Source organism: Sus scrofa, chromosome 2, assembly GCF_054392235.1.
Source record: "Sus scrofa isolate SSC_HxYL_T2T_F1_AM1 chromosome 2, Sscrofa_HxYL_maternal_Yorkshire_Landrace_v2.0, whole genome shotgun sequence".
NCBI classification, from domain to species: domain Eukaryota; kingdom Metazoa; phylum Chordata; class Mammalia; order Artiodactyla; family Suidae; genus Sus; species Sus scrofa.
In genome coordinates, this window is record NC_139384.1 from 124,230,532 (window position 1) to 124,236,111 (window position 5,580).

Here is a 5,580-nt window from a genome sequence, read left to right on the forward strand (position 1 = left end):
GGCCTACGCCAGAGCCACAGTCACACAGGATCCGAGCCACGTCTGCAACCTACACCACAGCTCACTGCAACGCTGGATCCTTAACCCACTGAACAAGGCCAGGGATCGAAACTACAACCTCATGGTTCCCAGTCAGATTCGTTAACTGCTGAGCCACGATGGGAACTCCAACAGTTTATTTTTTTAATCTGACTCCAATACACAAAATATCCAGGGGTGTTGTATGAAAGGAGAGAAGGTTAGCACTCCCCTTGACAAAATATCCAGGATTTCAGGAGCCAGTACAGAGCAAAAATGTTTCTATTTTTGTCTTATGACACATACTGAACTGTACAATAAATAAAATTTTAAAGTTTTTATATGACAGCCTAATTGTTTACTTTTGAGTCCTGTAAAAGAAACATTGTGCCAGACCAGTTAGACAGTCAGGGAAAACTTTATTCAAGACAGTTCCATTTGGGGAGAGAAAGTGAATTCAACTTCCCTGAAACAAAAGGCAGGAGGATTTTTAAATGCTGAGTGAGCTGGTGGAAAAGTACTGGGGACTTTCAAGGAAGCTGGTCAGTGTGATTAGGCCATCCATTTTTACTGTCACTTATTTTCAATGAGGTGGTTCCCTAGTCCTTGAGAAAGACATTTCTGGGTTGGAACAAATTAACATTTCAAAGAGACAAAGAATTTACAACAACAAGTTTTCTAAAGTAAATGCTCTAGGGAAAAAGGCGGTCAGGGGCCTATAGTCTAGAAGAAGCTTGTCTAAAGTTTAGTCCAGCTGAGGGGAATACTAAAGCTAACTTGGTCAGTCCCCATTTTGCTTATCTTCAGAAAATTTAAACACAGTCCACAGAGTTAGAAGAGTTTCAACTCCCAATTCCAGGATTCCTTCCAACCCCTACCTACCTCTCATCAGTTGGGTTGTGGTTCCAGGCATCCCTTTGAATATCAATTGTCCACCCGCCCAATGTACTGCAGAATGGCCCATTGTGCTGGTTAGCATAGCTCCTCCAAGATCATCATCGCTCTGCTGCTTCTGTGCCCTATTTGGAGCCCAGAAATCTTACCTGTGAGTGGCTTGTGAGTCAGTCTGCCTAGATAACCAGGACAGTTCTCTCTCTGCCACATTCTTCATCTGATCACACTAACACAGAGCCTGATGAGAGATAAGGAGTATAAGAAATAAAGAGAAAGATAACATAGATAATTTTTCAAACATATTTTCCTGCCATGCATCCTAAAGAATAGGCTGATTCAGTCAACAAACATGAGAGCATTAAGATGCTAATGTTGTGCATTCACATGCTAATTAAGGAAAACAATGAAAATGCATCTCATTAGCCTAATGGTTAGTTTAACCACCCTTTCAGTGTAGTTTCTATAGAATTCAAGGAACTTGTTTAGCTTGGAAGGGTAAATTTAAATATTAAATACATTTTTTTGGTAGCACCAATATTGGAAACCATAATAATCATTTATTTTTTAAATATGATTTTTTATTTTTATTTATTTATTTATTTATTTTGCTTTTTAGGGCCACACACACGGCACTTGGAAGTTCCCAGAATAGAGGTCTAATCAGAGCTACAGCTGTCAGCCTATGCCACAGCCACAACAATGGGGGATCTGAGCCACGTCTGGGACCTACACCACAGCTCGCGGCAACACCAGATCCTTAACCCACTGAGTGAGACTAAGGATCAAACTCGCATCCTTATGGATCCTAGTTGGGTTTGTTAACCACTGAGCCATGAAGGGAATTCCCTAAATATGATTTTAACTTTCATCTACTTTCTTTCATTTTTGATTGTGTGCCATTGTTAGCTACACAGGAATTTTCACTTTTTAAGTTTTTTTACTTTTTCTGATAATCACATTTAATGGGGAAAAAAAAGGGCAGGATATAGCATATCACATAGAATGCATCAATTTCTGCAAAAACAGAGTTTTGTACATAACCTTTGTGCATGAGGATGAAGCCTATGATAAAATTCTTAGAGATCATTTATGTGTTGAATATGGTTCTGGTGTTCACATCAAGAATAAATAAACATCATAAGTCCATGGAATAATTTCTGAAGAGATTGAAAGAGAAACTATGAAGACTTAAAAAAAAAAAAAAAAAACCCTGCAGTTTTAAATAACACAGCAGACATACAGAAACAAGGTAGAACTCAGTTCATGCTGTTGCCATGACGACAGACCTTGAAAACTGACAGTGATAAAGTTGAATAAAAATTTGAGCAGTAGACCTTATAAAAGGATCAAATCCTTAATTAAAAAAGAAATGTTCCAATGGACAAAGTTTTTGTAGGAGATCCCTGGGCAATGAGGTTTTACTTCTCTTTGCCTCCCGAGGGTTTCCTGATGCTGCCATTGCACCCAGCCTCTTGATTCTGCTTTTCCTGAATGTTCACTGAAAAGTGGCGAAAAAAAAGAAAAAAGTAAAAATTCCATTCCTTAGTAGTGTAAGAGAAATAGCTTGGAATGATCCAAGAGAGATTTTAATAGGAAAACAGAAACCATGAGGTTTCGGGTTCAATCCCTGGCCTTGCTCAGTGGGTTAAGGATCGGGCGTTGCAGTGAGCTGTGGTGTAGGCCGGTGGCTACAGCTCCAATTCAACCCCTAGCCTGGGAACCTCCATACGCCACGGGAGCAGCCCTAGAAAGGGGGGGAAAAAAAGACAAAATAATAATAATAGGAAAACAGAGTAAAACAAAAAACAATATGAAATATCCCCAAATCATTTTTGAACAATTCCCAGGTATGTCCCTTGACTTGACCAGTTTATGGAACTGTAACTAGGGAGATCAACCTTTCCCAGTTTTCCCAGGAATTCCCTGGTCTTAGCATTGAAAGTCCCACATACTAGGAAACCTCTTAGTCTTGGGAAATTGAAATGCTTCATCATCCATCCTGTGTGTTGGAGGAGATCCCCTAAAGGCCTTCCTTTCCAGTCCTTGGACTTTTTCCTCTCCAACTCCTCCAGTGTCCCTTGAAGATGATAAGAAGTTTGAATGAACTGGTCTCAGTCTGAGAATGTAAGGGTCCGGCCATTGACCATGGGCTTGTAAGGAAGTATTTCACCATAGACGTCAACCAGTACTCTAAGAAATAGATGTCATCCAGCTCCAACAGTAGGCAGCGGCCCAAAATTTATCACAAGTATAGCAAGTACTGATGTCAAAGGCAGGCTGAGTCCTTGGGCAGTGTGACTAGTCAAACAGCAGCTGTTTAACTGAGTGCTATATACATGTATAGAAGATATATACACACACACATATATATATGTGGGTGTGTATAATAATATATACAGAAAATGCAATAAAAAATACCAATAATCTTATTATATAGAGAAACCCACAGATAGCATTTTATCATTTCTTGCTGATTTCTCTCTGTATATAATAACATGTATATGTATATGTATCATATTAATGTACATATAATTGTTCCAGTCTTTTTTTGATATAACATTTGTTAGGGACTGAATGTTTGTGTCATCCTCCAAATTCATATGTTATAGCTCTAATCTCCAAAGTGATGATATTTGGAGATGAGGCCTTTTGGAGGTAATTAGGGTTAGATAAAGTCACGAGAGTGGGACCCTCGTGATGAGATTTATGACCTTAGAAGAAGAGACACCAGCTCTCTCTCTTCCCCTGCCATGTGAGGACACAGCAAGAAGGCAGCCGTCTACAAGCCAGGAAGAGAGCTCACACCAGGGATCGAATCAGCCAGCACCTTCATCTTGGATTTCCCAGCTTCCAGAACTGTAAGAAATAAATTTCTGTTGTTTAAACCACCCAGTCTGTGGCGTCCTCAGCAGACTAAGACAGCAACCATGAAAACGTTCCTATGTTTAGCATTCTTCAAATACAACATTGATAATAATCAATTATCCACCATTTAGCGTGAATATAACTTATTTTACCAAACCACTAGTTTAATTCATTTAGATATATAATGTACACTTTTGGTTCCCCTTCGTGTTTTCCAAAAACAAATAATGATTTTGTTCCGGAATATGCTTCTCCACCATCTAACCTTGCACCTCAAAGAGAAATAATTACACTACAGTGTCCGAGTGGACCTGGTTGGTCTGTAAGTAATACAATTCTCTTTCCCAGTGATTGGTTCAGAAATGGCAGGTGGCCACTTAAAAGTGGCCAATCAGATGCGAAGTGAAGTTCTGATAGAGAGATTAGGCAAAGTTTTCTCACACCTAAGACAGTCATAAGAAAAAATAAACTCTCTTCTTCCTGTAGTCATTGTGAATTGTGGATGTATGGCCATCTTACATTTCGCCAGCTCTGAAGACCGCAGAAAAGATTAATGAAACCTATTTCTTTGATGACATTGATGAACCACTGAATCGCAATCCTGAAGCCTATCTTCTCCTCGGTACTTCCTATTATATGAGAGAGACTTCCTCTTTATTTAAGTCAGCTTGTGTCAGGGTTTCTGGTATTCACAGCTAAAATTACTCTGACACAAAATATTTTAAAATTTCATTATCATGACCATCTTTCTGCATATCTCAGATTATTTCCTAGTGTAGAATCCCTGAAGAAGAAATCCTGGGTCAAAAGTTATAAACATGTGCAAGTTCCTGTTGTGGTGCAGCAGATGAATCTGATTAGTAACCATGAGGTTACGGGTTCAATCCCTGGCCTTGCTCAGTAGGTTAAGGATCTGGCCTTGCCGTGAGCTGTGGTGTAGGCCTGCAGCTGTAGCTCTGATTCAACCCCTAGCCTGGGAACCTCCATATGCTGCAGGTGCAACCCTAAAAAGACAAAAAAAAAAAAAAAAAAGTTATGAACATGTTTAATATTCTTCATACCTATTGCCAAATTATTCTGAGAAAGGCTACATTAGTTTACATTCCCATCACCAGTGTGTGAGTGATTATTTTGATGTACCTTTACTAGCATCAAGTACTATCTTTTTAAAAGTTTTCATTGTTGTCATGGGAAAATAATTGTACCATGTTGTGATATCAATTTGCATCTTTGTTAAGGAAGTTGAGCATTTTTTATGGCCTCACCTGCAGCGTATGGAAGTCCTCAGGCAGGGGATTGAATCCAAGCCACAGCTGCAACCTACCACACAGTTGTGGCAACTCCAGATCCTTTAACCATTGCATCAAACAGTGCATCAAACCTGTGCCTCCACAGCAACTGAAGCTGCTGCAATCAGATTCTCAACCCACTTTGCCACAGCAGAAACTCCTGGGCACATTTTCATATACAGAATTTATTAGTCACTCATATTTAGTCATTCGTACATTGTCTATTCATGTCCTTGGCTGTTTTTTCTTATTGTTTTCTTCATTAGAATTTGAGGATAAGTAGTCATTTTAAAAAGTTGGTTATAATATACTTTTCATTTTAATATCTTTGTAATTTGAATGGAAGGGCATATTATTACAGGACAGAAATTGATCTTAGCTTTTAGTCCATAAAATGAAAAAAGAAACAAACCTAAAACTAACTAGAAATACAGAAATCTTCTCTTCTTTAAAAAATGTTTATTGGTGTTCATGTTGTGGTGCAGCGGAAATGAATCCGACTAGTAACTATGAA

The 5,580-nt window shown here is 38.8% G+C and overlaps 1 pseudogene; it reads left to right on the forward strand.

The window, feature by feature from the left end:
- Positions 1 to 216: 216 nt before the first annotated feature.
- On the forward strand, positions 217 to 360 carry LOC146405668 (U6atac minor spliceosomal RNA; annotated as a pseudogene).
- The last annotated feature ends 5,220 nt before the right edge of the window (positions 361 to 5,580 follow it).